An 18,495-nucleotide genomic window follows, 5' to 3' on the forward strand; every position below is an offset into this window, starting at 1 on the left:
ACCATTCAAATTAATGAACTTTACAAAACTTACATAGAAGTAACCAATTGGACAACAACGTATTTCAGATATTACTCACAGTAATCGGCTTGTGGATTTGCCCTGGAGCTTGACCCTACATATCACATAACACATATGGGTCACAAATAGTTCAATCCGTTCTTTAATTCACGTATTCCTCTTTAGGCTTCATTCTTATCTTTTTAATTCAATTACAATGCTCAATGTATGCCCAAAGGTGCTTAGAAGTGAAAGGGAACGAAAAACGACGGAACGCAGAATGCATTTTCAAAATTTTAGAAAACAGGGTCCCCGCTCGAGCGGACCCTTAAGGCCTGCAAAAGTGCTGGTTATGTCAAAATTACGCTCGAGCGTGCATTCTGGCGCTCGAACGGAAGGCCTCTCTACATGGCTCCCCACTCGAGCGTAAACTTCCCCGCTCGAGCGGAAGTCATGTCTGCAAAATATGCTGGAAGCACGAATTCCACGCTCAAGCGGCGGTTCCCCCGCTCGAGCGGACATCAAATTTTCTGGAAAATCCAGAACATGTTCTTGAGCATCAACTTGACATTCAAAGGCTCTAAATGCGTGATTTGGGCTCAAATTCCACATAAACATGTACTAACCTGGTACAAACATCAAATTACAACATTTTGAAGCTCAATTTCACAAATCGAACCCATGCATGGCTCATTTTCCACCAAATTCGTTACCAGCATAACAACTTCATGCATTTAAAGCTTCTACTCCCATGGATTGTACATGCATGTGACATATAACCCTTATTCTCATCTCATATGATGAAAAGATGGTCAAATACATGGATTTCAACCAAAATTCATCATGAGTCATGCAATTCAAGCTCAAATATGCAAATTCAAAACAATTACATACATGCATGCATATATAGTCTTCTAATTCAACAAAACCAACTCAATACATGCTCTTGATCACAAACAAACCTTGAACTTACAAGATCACAATTTCAACTTATGAATTCAGGGTCAAGTGCTTACCTAGAGGTTCAATTCTTCACAAATCCTAGTTGAATATCCAAGTTACTCAAGTTCCTCACTCAAATCTCCAATTGCTTCTCCCTCTCTCTCTAGCCGACCCCCCTCTCTTTTCTTAGAGTTGAAATCAGCCCAAAATGTAACAAAGGAGAAGAATTGAGGGTGTAGTGCCTTTTTACAACAAATCCCACTAATTCCAATTTAATAATAATAAATAATTGGGCACTAGTTCATCAATTCAATCAATTCAATCCGATCCGAATCAATTTTCAATTAAATATCACCGTAGGCTCTAAAAATTACGCTAATCACAATGGCGTAATCAATGTCGGGTTCTGTGGCCGATAAGGTCTTTAATTTAATTCTCAAAACAGATAATCAAATAGATATTCTTACGGTGAACAGATAGAAATTCAAAATCACATATTTTCACATACTGGTACACAAAATCATATTAAACCCATAATCATGCTCATATTAAGGACCAATTAACATGTTACGGAACAGGGATATCACAGTCTTCCTTCCTTTAGGAAGTTTGGTCCTCCAAACTTAATTTACCTTCGTCGAGAAACAAATGTGGGTAGCATAGTCGCATTTCCTCCTCTTTTTCCCATGTAGCATCCGCCCCATAGTGTTCTTTCCATTCCACTTTCACCATTGGGATGGACTTGCTTCTCAATTGTTACACTTGCCGATCAACAACTCGTTCCGGCCATTCAGCGTATTCCATATTTTCATGTATAGCTACCCGGTGATAATCAATCACATGAAACGGGTCTTGGAGGTAACCCCTCAACATCGACACGTGAAACACATTATGAATTTGTTCAAATCCCGGCTGCAAAGCAACTCTATAAGCAACTGGGCCAAGCCTTTCCAGAATCTGAAATGGCCCAATGTAACGGGGCGACAACTTGCCCTTATTTCCAAACCTGACTTGGCCTTTCATTGGGGACACACGGCTAAACACGTGGTCACCGACCTCATACTCAAGAGCCTTCTCCGGACATCTGCATAATTCTTCTGTCAGTCCTGAGCTGTTTTGAGCCTTTGCCGCATAATCTTGATTTTCTTAGAAGTGTTTTGCACAATTTCAGGCCCAAGTAAAGCTCTATCCTCGACTTCTATCCAACAATTTGGTGATCTACACCTTCTACCATACAAAGCCTCGTATGGTGCTATAGCGATGCTGGAGTGGAAGCTGTTATTATAAGCAAACTCTGCAAGTGGAAAATAGTCTTCCCAACTCCCCTGAAAGTCCAAAGCACACATCCAAAGCATATCTTCCAAAGTCTGTATTATTCGTTCTGATTGCCCATCGGTCTGTGGGTGGAATGCAGTACTGAACCTTAGTTCTTTCCCCATAGCTTCCTGCAAACTCTTCCACAATCTAGATACAAATTTCGGATCTCTATCCGACACAATGGATACCGAAACTCCGTGCAAACGGACAATCTTATCAACATAAATGGTAGCCAGTCTATGCGCATTAAACGTGGTTCTAACTCGTAGAAAATGTGCAGATTTAGTCAGTATATCCACTACAACCCAAATAGAATCCATACCTCGAGAAGTCCGAGGTAGGCCAACAACGAAGTCCATAGTCACATGCTCCCACTTCCATTCAGGAATAGGGAGAGGTTGAAGTAGACCGCCCGGTTTCTGATGTTCAGCCTTAACTTGCTGACATTGAAGACACTTGGACACATATTCTGCAATTTCCTTCTTCATTTTAGGACACCAATAGGTTTGTTTTAGATCCCGATACATTTTATTGTTACCCGGATGCATAACGAATACGGATATGTGGGCATCATCTAAAACCCTCTTCTTTAGTTCTGAAATATTTGGGACACACATTCTATTTCGAAATCTCAACACTTCATTTTCAATGCTGAACTCTGCTTTCGGACTTGTCTCAAATTCATCAATCACTTTATTGAGGAATTCATCCTCGTTCTGTTTCTGTTTGATTTCTTCAATGATTGTCAGTTCAGCTGAGATAGCGGCTATCAATCCGTCCTGTTCACACAATACCACTTCAATTTCAGACTTCTCAAAATCTTGCAGAATCTCCTTCTGTTTAGTAAGCAAACAAACCATACTCCCTGTTGATTTTCTGTTCAAGGCATCAGCAACTGTATTGGCTTTCCTGGGGTGGTACTGAATCTCAAGATTATAGTCTTTTATCAGTTCAAGCCATCTTCTCTGTCGCATATTCAGTTCTTTCTGTGTAAAGAAGTATTTCAGGCTCTTGTGATCTGTGTAGACTTCACACTTTGCCCCATACAAATAATGCCGCCAGATTTTCAAAGCAAAAACAACTGCGGCCAATTCTAGATCATGGGTTGGGTAGTTTTTCTCATGTGGCCTCAACTGCCGAGAGGCGTAAGCGATAACCCTTCCGTTCTGCATTAACACACAACCCAAACCTTTATAAGATGCATCACTGAAAATTACAAAATTTTCTGTACCTGATGGTAGTGTCAAAATCGGTGCAGTGGTCAATCTTGTTTTCAATTCATGAAAGGCTGATTCTCTTTCATCGTTCTACTCAAAAGGTTGCCCCTTGCGTGTCAGCTGGGTAAGAGGCACAGCTATTTTCGAAAAATCTTTCACAAACCTCTTGTAGTACCCAGCTAAACCCATAGAACTGCGGACTTCTGTTACATTGGTCGATGTAAGCCAATTCACAATTGCCTCTATTTTCTGTGGGTCCACTGAAATCCCTTCCTTATTGATCACATGCCCTAAGAAAACAACTTCACCCAACCAAAACTCACATTGTTACATTAGTCGGTGTAGGCCAATTCACAATTGCCTCTATTTTCTGTGGGTCCACTGAAATCCCTTCCTTGTTGATCACATACCCTAAGAAAACAACTTCACCCAACCAAAACTCACATTTCTTTAGTTTAGCAAACAATTTCCTTTCCCTAAGTATTTGCAGGACAGTTCTCAAATGCTGTTCATGTTCAAGTCTATCTTTATAGTATATCAAAATGTCATCAATAAAAACTACAACAAATTCATCAAGGTAGGTTTTGAAAATTCGGTTCATTAGGTCCATAAATGCTGCCGGAGCATTAGTCACTCCAAATGGCATAACAAGAAACTCAAAATGTCCATACCTCGTTCTGAATGCAGTTTTCTCAACATCTTTCGCCTTTACCTTCAACTGATGATACATGGATCTCAAATCAATCTTAGAAAACACTTGTGATCCCTACAACTGGTCAAATAGGTCATCAATACGGGATAAGGGATATTTATTCTTTATTGTTACCTTGTTCAATTCCTGATAGTCGATACACAAGCGTAGGGTTCCATCTTTTTTTTTTTCACAAACAACACCGGTGCACCCCATGGTGAAGTGCTAGGTCTGATAAACCCTTTGTCAAGCAGGTCTTGTAATTATTCTTTCAATTCCTTCATTTCAGCTGTAGCCATTCTGTAGGGAGTTTTAGAAATAGGCTGAGTGCCTGATACAGTTTCAATAATGAATTCTATCTCCCTGTCCCCCAATTCCCCTGGTAGTTCATTTGGAAACATATCTGGAAATTCTCTAAAAATAGGGATATCATTCAATTCAACATTTACAGATTCTTTAGACAACACATAACACAAATAACCCTGACACCCTTTCCTGATCAATTTACATGCTTTCATTGCAGATATCAAGTAAGGTGGAGGCACTACCCCGTTACCCATAAACACAATTTCTTCTTGTTCTGGTGGTCTAAACACAACCTGTTTTGTCACACAGTCAATGGTGGCACAATACTTAGTTAACCAGTCCATGCCCAGAATTATGTCAAAGTGCCTAAAGTTCAAGGGTAACAAGTCCACATATAGAATGGCATTTCCAATTCGCATGTCACAAAAACGATAGACAGATTCACACAATATAGATTCCCCAGATGGAGCAGACACACATAGTAGATATGGCAGTAATTCTAGAGGTCTACTCAGTCTAGATGCAAACGCACATGTTACAAATGAGTGTGTTGATCCAAAGCCAATTAACACAAAGGCATCCTGATTACATATAGAAATGGTACATGAGACAACTGCGTTGGCATTTCGGGTATCGCTCGGAACAAGCGCAAAAACTCTCCCTTGTCTCACGGTATCTCTGGCGGGAGTAGATCTCGTAGCATTTCTTGGTTTTGGGACTGATGCTGTCGAACTAGCAGCAAATTTTCCACTGTTTTGTTTGCAATCTCTGGTCATATGCCCTTGTTTACCACATTTAAAACAGGCCCCTGACACACGGTAACAAACCCCATGGTGCCTTTTGCTACAAACATTGCACATGGGAGATGTGTCTTGGGAAGAATTTGAAGTATTTGAGGAGCCCGTATTCTGCTTTTTCATAAATTTCTTCTTTGAAAAGAAGCCTTGCCTTTTGTTGCCTTTCCATTCTGTTGTTGGCTTAGTCTGTCTAGCTATGTTGGCTTCTGATATGATGGCCCTCTCCAGCACCCCAATGTAGGTTTCCAGCTTCAAGACATTCACTCTTTCTAGGATGTCACTCTGAAGCCCACCTTCAAAATGTCTCGCCTTTTTATAGTCAGTATCAATCACATGAGGTGCAAACTTGGCCAATTTAGTGAATTTGGCCTCATACTCAGCTACAGTCATACTGTCTTGCCTTAGTTCCATGAACTCTGCTACTTTCCTGTCCCAAACACACTGCGGGAAGTACTTGTCATAGAAAATTTTCAAAAATTTCGCCCAATCAGCATCTTTGTAATTCTCACGCATTAACATCCACCATCTTCTTGCTTCGTCTTCTAGCATAAAAGTGGCTAGAAGCACTTTCTGTGTTTCTGAACACGGGAACACTTCAAATAGTTTTTCGATGCTGAGGACCCACGCTTCAGCTTTCAAAGGATCTAATCCACCATGGAACTGTGGTGGTTTCATTTTCTTGAACTCTTTGGTGAGAGCTATGATTCGGTCATCATAGTGATTATCTGGCACAGGAGCTGCCGGAGGTGGAGATGGAGGATGTGGCTGCTGCCACTGTTGTTGCCATTCCTGTTGTTGCCTCAATGTCTTCGCCATTTCCTGAATCAGTCTCTCCATTCTATCCAGTTTGGCGGTAGAAAATTCCTCTATCTCATCACCTCTTGTTCTCACCATCTGATTAAACTTGCATTATGTTTTATACAAAAGATTCACAAGTATGCATATACTAGAAAGCGCACATATTCAAACAATTGCAATGCAAGCAATTCATAAACTTATAGCACATACTCGTTCATATCAAAACAGTTAGGCATATTCTCGTTCTTCCAAATTCATACTTATCACATGAATGCATCCTAGATCTTTTCTAGACGCTTATTGCTCTTTTCGACAATTGTGTGAGTTATTAACTTGTGTTCTGATACCACTTTGTCACGACCCGAACCCGCCCCTATGGGTTAAGGACGCAACCGGCCAGTAATCCTGAGATTACCTACGGCCTCTAACCAAAACAGACAAAAGTCATCAGAGTAAAGGGGCCAAACGGAAGCAAACTTAAAACTCTGTCCATAGAGCTGTGCTTATATGCACATCATGACATTCCACATTTACAAATGTTAATAACTCACAACAGAAAGTATAGTAGCATAAGGTTTTGTACAGACAGGATCACTCAAATCTAAGTCAACCCATGAACACTATATACAACAGACTCAAAGTCTTCGCCAACATGACAAAACATAAATACATAACAAAAGGGCGAAAACAAGTCTCGTGCGTGAGACACGAGGGTTGACTCTCCAAAAACCTTGATTGTTCCACACAGACTTCACTGAGGCTGGGTCTGGACTTCTCTTGGCTCACCTACAAACACATGAATGAGCGTGAGCGATAACCCAGTGAATAATATTAAATAAAGAAGATACATTGGAACATTATACGACAGACGGCCTTAGGCCCAATTCATTCATGTCAAACTGGCCTTTGGCCTTTTCAAACTTTTATATCACATTGGCCTTTTGGCCTTTTCAAACTTTCATATCGAACTGGCCTTTTGGCCTTTTCAAACTTTCATATCAAACTGGCCTTTTGGCCCTTTTCAAACTTTCATATCAAACTGTGTCCACCATTCAAATTAATGAACTTTACAAAACTTACATAGAAGTAACCAATTGGACAACAACGTATTTCAGATATTACTCACAGTGATCGGCTTGTGGATTTGCCTTGGAGCTTGACCCTACATATCACATAACACATATGGGTCATAAATAGTTCAATCCGTTCTTTAATTCACATATTCCTCTTTAGGCTTCATTCTTATCTTTTTAATTCAATTACAATGCCCAATGTATGCCCAAGGGTGCTTAGAAGTGAAAGGGAACGGAAAACGACGGAACACAGAATGCATTTTCAAAATTTCAGAAAACAGGGTCCCCACTCGAGCAGACCCTTAAGGCCTGCAAAAGTGCTAGTTATGTCAAAATTACGCTCGAGCGTGCATTCTGGCGCTCGAGCGGAAGGCCTCTCTACATGGCTCCCCACTCGAGCGTGAACTTCCCTGCTCGAGCGGAAGTCATGTCTGCAAAATATGCTGGGAGCACGAATTTCAAGCTCAAGCGGCGATTCCCCCGCTCGAGCGGACATCAAATTTTTTGGAAAATCCAGAACATGTTCTTGAGCTTCAACTTGACATTCAAAGGCTCTAAATGCGTGATTTGGGCTCAAATTCCACATAAACATGTACTAACCTGGTACAAACATCAAATTACAATATTTTGAAGCTCAATTTCACAAATCGAACCCATGCATGGCTCATTTTCCACCAAATTCGTTACCAACATAACAACTTCATGCATTCAAAGCTTCTACTCCCATGGATTGTACATGCATGTGACATATAACCCTTATTCTCATCTCATATGATGAAAAGATTGTCAAATACATGGATTTCAACCAAAATTCATCATGAGTCATGCAATTCAAGCTCAAATATGCAAATTCAAAACAATTACATACATGCATGCATATATAGTCTTCTAATTCAACAAAACCAACTCAATACATGCACTTGATCACAAACAAACCTTGAACTTACAAGATCACAATTTCAACTTATGAATTCAGGGTCAAGTGCTTACCTAGAGGTTCAATTCTTCACAAATCCTAGTTGAATCTCCAAGTTACTCAAGTTCCTCACTCAAATCTCCAATTGCTTCTCTCTCTCTCTCTAGCCGACCCCCCTCTCTTTTCTTAGAGTTGAAATCAGCCCAAAATGTAACAAAGGAGAAGAATTGAAGGTGTAGTGCCTTTTTACAACAAATCCCACTAATTCCAATTTAATAATAATAAATAATTGGGCACTAGTTCATCAATTCAATCAATTTAATCTGATCCGAATCAATTTTCAATTAAATTTCACTGTAGGCTCTAAAAATTACGCTAATCACAATGGCGTAATCAATGTCGAGTTCTGTGGCCGATAAGGTCTTCAATTTAATTTTCAAAATAGACAATCAAACAGATATTCCTACGGTGAACAGATAGAAATTCAAAACCACATATTTTCACATAATGATACACAAAATCATATTAAATCCATAATCATGCTCATATTAAGGACCAATAAACATGTTACGGAACAGGGATATCACAGTTCCTCTCTCGTGGACATAGGCATTAAGGCTGAACCACATTAAATATGGTGTCTCCTTAAGTGTAGGTGTGTTTTACTGCTTGGTGTATGATTACTGGAAGGTCTTGGACGGGATCCCAGATCCCCAACAAGTGGTATCAGAGCCTCGTCGGTCATTTTCGGAACAAAAATAGTGTGTTGTTTGAAACTGCCCAGAAATCAAGTTGCTCAAAACCAGGTTTTGAGCATACCTGAAGATGGCGCGTGAGTCCCAGTTTCCGCACGCGCCACCACGCGCTGTGAACTCAGCTAGCGCGTCTGCCTAGTTGCGTGCACACGTCACATGTGCGGCAGAGGAAGAAGACGATATACGTGGCGCCACGTCATCGACACGTGGCTTGACGTCAGCTGGAGATAGCCACGTGTTTGCCACGACTGCAGACCAGTCATCACCACGTGGCAGCCTAGTCAGCGCCGCGTCATCTGCCACGTCAACATACGGAGGAGCGATCCAATAGTGCGCGACTGAGGTGCAGCCGCAGGAGAAAGGATCTAGTGCTTCGCGGCTAAGGTGTAGCCGCAGATCTGAGGCGTCCAAAACGTTTTGGCTTGATCTAAGCCATTCAGAGTCCATTTCTGACGATCCAATAGTGCTTTCCAACTATTTGGAGTATTTCGGAGACATCTGTACGGTCGGATTTTGGAATCAGAATTTCTATAAAAATAAAGAAGATCAAAGTGGCAGACGGCGTCAGGTGCAGTGGACGAAATATTTTGTTGGAACACAGAGTATTCCCTAAACTTCTAAAAATTGTAATTTGGCCTAGAATTTTCAAAAAATTGTAGTGTGGCCTAACTTTCGGGGGATGTTTTTTCAGTGTGGTCGCCGGAAGTGCAGTATAGCGATCCTGGTCTTGACCCGTCTCTCGTGGTGTTCCAGACTCGAGTTTGTATGGTTTGGATGGTAGTTCATGTCTTGTTTCCTTGGTCTTCCCTTTATTGTTGATTATTGGGTTGTAGTTGGGTATTTGAAACAGGTTAGTTGCTTATTTTTCCAAACTCAAGTTGCCCAGAATTTTGGTTCTCTGCTCGAGCGGGCTTCACAAATTTTACTCCATGCTCGAGCAGGCATTCGGGCGCTCGAGCGGGGACTATGTCTACAAAAATACTGAGAGAGCGTATTTCACGCTCGAGTGCAGGGTTTCACGCTCAAGCGGGAGTCTATGTCTGATGCTCGAGCGGGGCTTTCCACGCTCGAGCGGACCACATTTTTATCAGCTCGCGAAAGTGACATTTCAGATCACTTTTTGCTAACCTCTCTCTCTTTAAAAGTCTCCAAGATCCAGATCTAGAGCCTCTCTCTCTCTAGAAACCATCTTCTTTCTTTGATTTCTCCAAATCCATTAGGATTTTGGCCATAGTTCCTTCGTCAAAGTTGTGTAACTTCTCGAGGGCTTCGTGGTGTGCGGTGGAGATTGAGTTTCATCGTCGTTGATTTTGGGTGTTTCAACTCTTTTCTTCTTCTCTTCTCGAGGTAGGGAATTTCTACACTCTAATATGGTTTTTAACTTAGTTATTTGCTATTGTGTATAGATGATGAGATTTGGTTGTGGGTGTGAAGTGAAAAGAGGGGTATTTGATGAATATAAGGTAAATAAGTATGAGGCTTGAATATAAGATCATGTTGTGCCAAAATAGTTGATTTTGGTGTTTGGGTTGATATTTGGAAAGAGAGAGATTTTGCCCTAATTTTGGTTAAATTATTATTTTGTATAAATAATTGGGATTAACATTGAAAATGTGAAATTAGAAGGTTGTGGTTATAAATGGTGATATTAGATATGTATTATCTCACCTATGGAAGTTTTGAATAAACTCTCTATTTTGATATTGAACATTTCTTTTGAAATAATTGCATTGGGCTATTGGTGGAGGATAGCTATGATTGTTGTAGAAATTACATGAGGATTAAGCGATTTAATGCTAATCCATTGTTGGTGTCATTGAATATGACTATGTTATAAATACATTGTATATGTATATTTATTGGGAGGATAAAGGGGATGTACTCCATATGTGATTATGTTTATAATACATTGCATATGTATATTTGTTTGGGAGGACAAATGGGATGGACTCCATTTAAAGCAAGTTGGCCAGAGTGTCTTAGGTGAAAGACCCGGAATTTCATATATAAATGGGTGCCGATTCATTCGGACGAAATATCCGTAAAATGGCAAGTTTGAAGTGTTTATATGTGTTTTACATAGTTGGAAAAAGCATTGAGTTGTAGTCTCATTTTGGTTGTTGAAGGACAAGGAATTTAACTCGTGAATTGAGTAGCATATATGAACTGGAAATGAATCGAAGGAAAATGGAACGAGATTAGGTCTTAGTGGCATGTGGATGTTTTAGTATTGGTATTGTTTATGCATGTAGTATTTATACCTTTGCTAAACCTCATATATTGTGTTAGGTTATCTCTACTGGGCTGTTGGCTCACCCTATACGGGAATATCATTTTCAGGTGCAGGTGAAATGTTTCCTCCAAGGCAATAGCATGGATGGACTTTCGGGAAGCAAGAGCTTCTTAATTATACCTTATGTGTATATGTTTGTTATTTGTAAAGCCAAGGGCTTAAGATGTAATGAGCGAGACTCAATTTGTGTAACCAAACAATGACTTGGAAAGATGTAAGCCTACATGGCATTTAACTGGTTGTTAAACAGTGAACTCTGATATATGAAATTATGTTGTTTCTCATATTTATTTCGTATATGAGTTATCTTTATTGTATTATTTTGGGGGTGTTACAACTTGGTATCAGAGCGTACCGGGTTTGAATACTTTGGGTACGTGGAAAGTGGTTAGTACCACAATGGGTTTGTCTTGCTTGATTGAGACGTTAGCATGTATTATATGCTTATGTGATAACATGCTTATGTGCTTATGTGAGTATGGGATTTGGTTCCTAAGATGTTGATTGAGTCTACGGTTTTCTGGAAGTCCTATTGGAAGAGCACTTCATTACTGCTATTTTTAATTGGAATTCTAGCAACGCCGTGGGATGGTCATTATTTGGGAATAAAATTCGTATGTGTTTCTGTGACTATGTGCTTACATGGAATGATTTATTGTTGTCCAATGAATTAGGACACAAGTGAGTTAGCGTCGTCACATTTGTGAATGTGCTAATCTCTTGTTGTTACCTTTATTAGGATGTCTTGACATGGACGTGGTGGTGGTAGAGGTGGTAGACCTATGGGGCATGAAATGCCGATACCGGATGACATTCCGGCACAAGAAGAAGGAATTGGTCAAGCCAATGTGGATGAACCAGTTGGTCATCAGGCCATGGGTGGCTTAGCCCGTGAAATGGTCGGAGCATTGAGGGAATCTATAGACATTCTCAAGGCTGAGAATCAGGTCCAAGCCCAAGTAGCTGAAGCAGGGCCACCCTTTTTGAAGAGGGAGTTCTTCCGGTCGAATCCAGATGAGTTTGTGGGTGATCTCAAGGAGCCACTGAAGGCAGATGAGTGGCTAGAACAGTTAGTGAAGACATTCGAGATACTTGGCATCGAGGATGATCAATTGAAAGTGACCTTCGCGTCTTTCCAGTAGAAGGGGGATGCGGGTCAGTGGTGGAAGTATGTGCGTGGGCACATTGGAGGAACTTGGGAGGCTTTTGTTGAGGCTTTCTAGGATAAATTTCTACCTCCCACGGTAAAGGAGAAGTTGAGAGATCAATTCTCTAAATTGTTGCAGTTGAACACGCTAGTGGCTGAGTTTGAGGTAACCTTTACTAGTCTATCGAGGTTTGCACTTGAGTTGGTGGCAATTGAGGAGTGCTGTTGTTTGGAGTTTGAAAAAAGGTTAAGGACCGGGCTAATGTATAAAGTTGCCGGTTCCATGACTAGAGATTATGCGTGCCTTGTGTAGTCTGTAGCTCACCTTGAAACTATTATGCAGGCAGAAGATGAAAGGATGAGGGGCTCCAGGAGGAGTCAGGATAATCAGGGAGACAGTAAGAGGCAGAGGGGTTCCTACCCTCAGCAGTCCCAAGGAACTCAGTCGTGGTCCACTTTTCCAATACCGAGTCTAGGTTCTGGGAGAGGAAGGCAGGGAGATTTTACTTGCTTTAAGTGTGGTCAGTTGGGCCACAAGTCTCCAGCTTGTTCTCAGAAAGGAGGAGGATAGGGAGCAGCATCATCTTCGGCTCGTTTTTAGAGCCAGAGTCAGGGAAGAGGCCAGCTGCTCACTTGTTATCAGTGCGGGCAGGCGAGGTATCTGAAGAGGTTTTGCCCACAGTTGGGTGGTACACCTGGTGCGTGTGGTTCGAGACAGACACAGAGTTACTAGCCGACACAGTCAGCACAGGCCTCGAGGGCCAATCAGGGAGCCTCTTCGGCTCAGTCTGTGCATCAGGCTTATGCTCCGAGGGGTGAGCAGGTTGAGCAGAGGCCTACTAGACGTATGTATACAGTTGTAGGGCCAGATCTTGTACCTGATCCTTCTGTAGTGAAAGGTACCTTTTTGTTTTGCAATTTAGTTGCTAATGTGTTGATTGATATGGGTGCATCCCATTCTTTTATTTCGTATACGTTTGCATCAGTTTTGTGTTTGGAGTTGGCACAGTTAGCATCTCCTATTTGTGTCACATATTGGTGGTCAGACTGTCTTGACATAGGGATGTCGGGGTTGTGACATCGAGGTTGCTGGTCATCGATTACCTTTTGCATTCGTATTGCATACTTAGTTTTGATGTCATATTGGGTATGGACTGGTTATTGTCATACCGAGCTGTTATAGATTGCTACCGTCAGAAAGTTACTGTATGTACCTTGAGCGGTGATTGCTTTTATTTCTTGGCAGATCGGGTGGATAGAGTCTTATCACCGGTATATGATTCGCGTGGGCGAAGTGAACTTAGTTGTCTCCTTGCTAGCTTTTTGAGTAGTGAGTGTGATGAAATTTGGGTTGAATTGCCAAGGGTAGTTTGTGAATACTCGGATATTTTTCCCGAGGATCTTGTCAATTTACCGTCTCATCGAGGGCACACCAAGTCTTAAACTTAATATTCACATCCGTCATCTAAACCTGGGTAGTGGTCAATAAACAGTGCAATATTCAATGTAATGCAATATTCACAATGCATCCAATGTTCAATGAACAACCTGGGCAGTGGTCAATGCAATGCAATATTCACATATATCATCTATGTTCCAGTGGGCAATGCAAAAAACATAAAACTCATAAAACACAAAACATAAGAAAAACATTGTGCATCCAAGTTATATGCAGTAATCCAAAGCTCAAGTTACAGTCATCCAAAGTTCAAAAAAAACAAGTTACAGTCATCCAAAATATTGTGCAATTGTGCATCCAAACAATACTATTACAGTCATTCAAAAAAAAAAAAGTCATTCATTTCCTTGAGCCAAACCATGAGCCATCTAAACCTGTATAACAAAAAAATGAAATTATTTAATAAGGAAAACACTAAAAAGTTATTCATTTATTCGCTTGAAAGATCCATGACCAAAAGATTTTCAAATAAATTGCTTTTCCCTATAATTTCAAACAAGATGACAGATTTAACAGAATTTAAGGCTAACATAAACAGATTTCAAATCAAATGTGAACATCACAACATTTAGGGCTAACAAAATTAAGGGTTCAAAATCACAGAATTTAGGGGTAACAGATTTAACATAATTTAGGGCTAAGTAACAGAATGTAAACATCCCATTTTCAATGGTTCAAACTCAAAATCACAGTCACAGACTCACAGATATAAAAAACAATAAATCACCGACACAGATATAAAATCACAGACTAAAAGAGAGCTCAAATTCTTAGACTGGTTCAAAAACTCAAATTCATAAAATTTAGGGCTACTAGAATTAAGGGTCTAAAATCACAGAATTTAGGGGTAACAGATTTAACAGAATTTAGGGCTAACAGAATGTAAACATCCCATTTTCAATGGTTCAAACTCAAAATCACAATCACAGACTCACTGCTATAAAAAAAAACAATCAATCACAGACACATATATAAAATCACAAACTAAAAGAGAGCTCAAATTCTCAAACTAGTTCAAACTCAAATTCACAGCATTTGGGACTAACAGAATTAAGGTTCAAAATCATAGAATTTAGGGCTAAACAAAATGTAAACAATAAACATCCCATTTGCAACTAACAAGTACTTTCAAATCCATTGCAGAGAAGAAGCAAAAGAAAACAAACCTCTCTGGTTTTTGAACTGTCTGTCTATAAGCTTCTTCTCTCTCTATGTGTAGAACCCTCACACTCTGACTCTCACCACCTCTTTGCTTTCAGAAACTACAACAAAACAAAACAAAACAAAAAAAAAACACACACACAAATTAGAGATTGAGAAGAAGAAGAAAAGGAAAAAATAAGACAAAAAAAAAAAATTACAGAACAGATCTCATCAGTGGTGAGTCACCACCACCATGATCAGCGGCGATCCTCTTTCAGTCGAAGAAAGGGATCTGGGATTCTCAGAAAAGGGAGTTAAAAAAAAAAAAGAAGAACAGATCGTTGATCACCTTTCAGTCGTTGTTGGTTGGTCAGACGATGGAGAAGATTGCTGTCGTCGTCGATAGATGGGTATAGTTTTGGGAAAAGAGAGAGAGAAGAGAGTTGTCTGTCGAAGAAGATAATAGGTGGGTTAGGTTAGGTTTACTGAGTGAGATGAGATGAGATCAAAAAAATGGGGCGTACAAAACAAATCTATTAAAAAAAATTAAAAAAAAATAAAAATAAATTGGAGACAAAGCGGACGGGTCAGGTTTCATGGGTGAAACGACGGATCAACCGCCACCCAACCCAAACCTGCGAAAATACAGAATATAGGCCCATACTCGTCTGCCAGCTGCTACGCATCCATCCATTTGGTGTCGAGTCGGGCGGGTTTGGCGGGCCGGTAGATCCGCTGATCAGCCCTAATGTAAAGTACACCTTATTTCTTCTAAATTTTGGGGTGATTTGAGAAGTTGATTAAAAATTGGCCTTTTAGCTTTTTTGACCTTTTTTGTCCTGTTGTGTGTAAAAAATGTGAAAAATGATGTGACCCAAAATAGATTAAGGGCTAAAAACCAGCTTTTAGCTAGCTTCCCAAATTGCCCCTTTAGCATTTTCTCACTTTGACGTTTAACATTTGATATATTTTTTTTTAGTTTACTCTCAAAATAAATTTCTATTCAATTTTAAACCAAAAAAATGCCATGTTAATAGCCACGGGGTGCCATGTGAACACCCACATGGCATTAAAAAAATAAATAAATACACTTTACTTAAAATTTTACTTTGGCCATTAATTTTTATTTCTGCTGCCTTTACCCTTAAAGTTTGTAATTTTTCTCAATTTATTCTCAAGACAAGATATCGTCCAATTTGAATAGAAAAATGCCATTTTGGAAGTCATGTTGCTTAAAGATAAATTATATTTGGTGAAACTTCATAATTTGCTTTCTGATTATTTTTTTTTGAATAATTAGAAACAAATTTGACAAAAAAAATCAAAAAAATATTTTTTTGAATTTTGAAAAAATATTTTCGTTCCAAAAAAGAGAAACTTATGAAAATAGTTAGTGTTTTTTTCACCAACTAATTTTTTTTTTCTGCACAAAATATATAATTAAAGGGAAACACTATGCATTGTTATGTTTTGTTATGGTAAATATTATGCATTTTTGTGATAAATGTTACGTATTTTTTTCTGATAAGAATTACGACAATTTGCGATTCAGAAATAAAGTTACACATTTTGTGGTAATATTACACATTATTTTATCCAAATATTTTCTAATCACAAAATGTGTAATAATACCATAAAATACATAATATTATCACAAAAATGCGCAACTTCTTTCTCAACCATAAATTATCATAACTTTTACCACAAAAATATATAATCTTTACCATAAAAAAACATAACACACTATAAAATTATGTAACAAGGTACATATAGGATCTCCCATTATAAAAAGGCCTAGGCTTGTCTGCAGTCAAATTTCAGACTGGAGCGTGCTATTGGGCTCCATGGGCTCACCACGAAGTCCACAACAATGATTCGAACTTATAGCGATCCCGGTTTCCCTTTCTTAGATTGTTGTATTCTGGACTCGGTTCCGTGGAGTTAGTGGTTGTGTATGTCTTGTGGTTATCCTTTAATTCTATATATATAAGTTTTAGGAAATGTTGGGCATGGTTGTTACAGGTTGGTTGAGCTTTGGTTTCCTTTCTTGTTGCCCAGTTTTCAGGTGGTCCGCTCGAGCGGGTCTTATTGAGCTCGAGCGGGGTTTACATACTCCCAGTATTTCGTGCCTCTGCAGAACTTTTGCAGGTGTGTTTTTCACGCTCAAGCGGATCTTCTTACGCTCGAGCGGATCACGCTCGAGCGGGATTATTGGCGCTCGAGCAGATAGTCTGTTTTTGTAGAAGTTCTGAAAGGGCGTAATCTACGCTCGAGCGAGCTATTTTTCGCGCTCGAGCGGATGTGTTTTATTTTTGTGTCTGGGCGCTCGAGCGGGCCTTCTTGCGCTCGAGCGGGTCCAGTTTTTGTGCTTGACGCTCGAGCGTCCTGTTCTCCGCTCGAGCGGGAATGTCATATATCAGTTGTCAGTTAGGCTATTTTGAATCACTTTTTACATCCTCACTCTCTCTCTTACTTTTTCGAAAAGCCATTTTTGAGAGCTTCTCTCACTACCTTCTTCATTCTCTCTTAGGATTGATCTAGTATGAGTGATTTTCTACCCTTGGGCCTTTGTAAAAGGTGTGTTGATCATTGAGGGCTACATTTTGATCTGAGAATCTTGGAATTTGGAGCATTTTCGAGTTCTTCATCATTTCTTTTGGGTTTTATCTCTTGAGGTAGGGATTCCTACTCATCTTTATGGGTTTTAACCTAAATGTTGGGCTTTTGTATAAATGGTTTGGTTTTGGGATGTTAGGGTTTGAGATGTCTAATGTTGAAAAAGGGGTTTTGTTTCTTTGGCTCATATGTATGTGTTTTGGGTCTAAAAAGGGGATTAGTGTAGTTGTTGTTAATATTTGGACCTATGGGTCAATATTGAGAAGATGGGGAAAAATGCCACATTTGGGTATATTTGGGTCATTAGTGTAATTAATGGCATTTGTTATGAAATCAAGTTGGGGCATTTATTATCTGTTTAGAAATAACTGTTTTGGGCTATTGGTGGAGGATAGTCTTGATTGTTGTAGACACTGCATGATGATTAGGTAAATTGAAACTAATCAAGTTGTGTATTTGAATACATGGGTGCCGAATCCCGCGGACATAATTTTCGTAAAATGGCCATCTGAATATCTATACATGGGTGCTGAATCCCGCGGACGCAATTTTCGTAAAATGACAATCCGAATATATCTATACATGGGTGTCGAGTCCCGCGGATGAAATATCCGTAAAATGGCCATAAGAGAATGAAAATACATGGGTGTCGAATCCCGCGGACGCAATTTCCGTAAAATGGCAGTTTGTAGTATTGTTGGTAGAAATGTAATGTTATTTCAGTTCTTTGGCCAGGTTCTGAGCCATGTTTATAAGTTGAGTTTTGTCAAGCTAAACATTTATCAAGTGCTAATGTTTCAGTTATTGCTCATGTTATGTTTAGCATATCTCTACTGGGCATTGGCTCACCCTATATGGGACATCATTTTCAGGTACAGATAGCATGCCACCTCCAAGGACGTAGCTTGAGAGGCTTAGTGGCTGGAGCATCTTTTGTGATTACATTTTTGTATTACATGTATATCAAGCCAAGGGCTTCTTTTGTGTAGAGTTAGTACTCTCCTTTTGTAACCAAGTGTTGACTT

Source organism: Camellia sinensis, chromosome 10 (genome assembly GCF_055761805.1).
Source record: "Camellia sinensis isolate YWXY chromosome 10, ASM5576180v1, whole genome shotgun sequence".
Classification (NCBI taxonomy): Eukaryota; Viridiplantae; Streptophyta; class Magnoliopsida; order Ericales; family Theaceae; genus Camellia; species Camellia sinensis.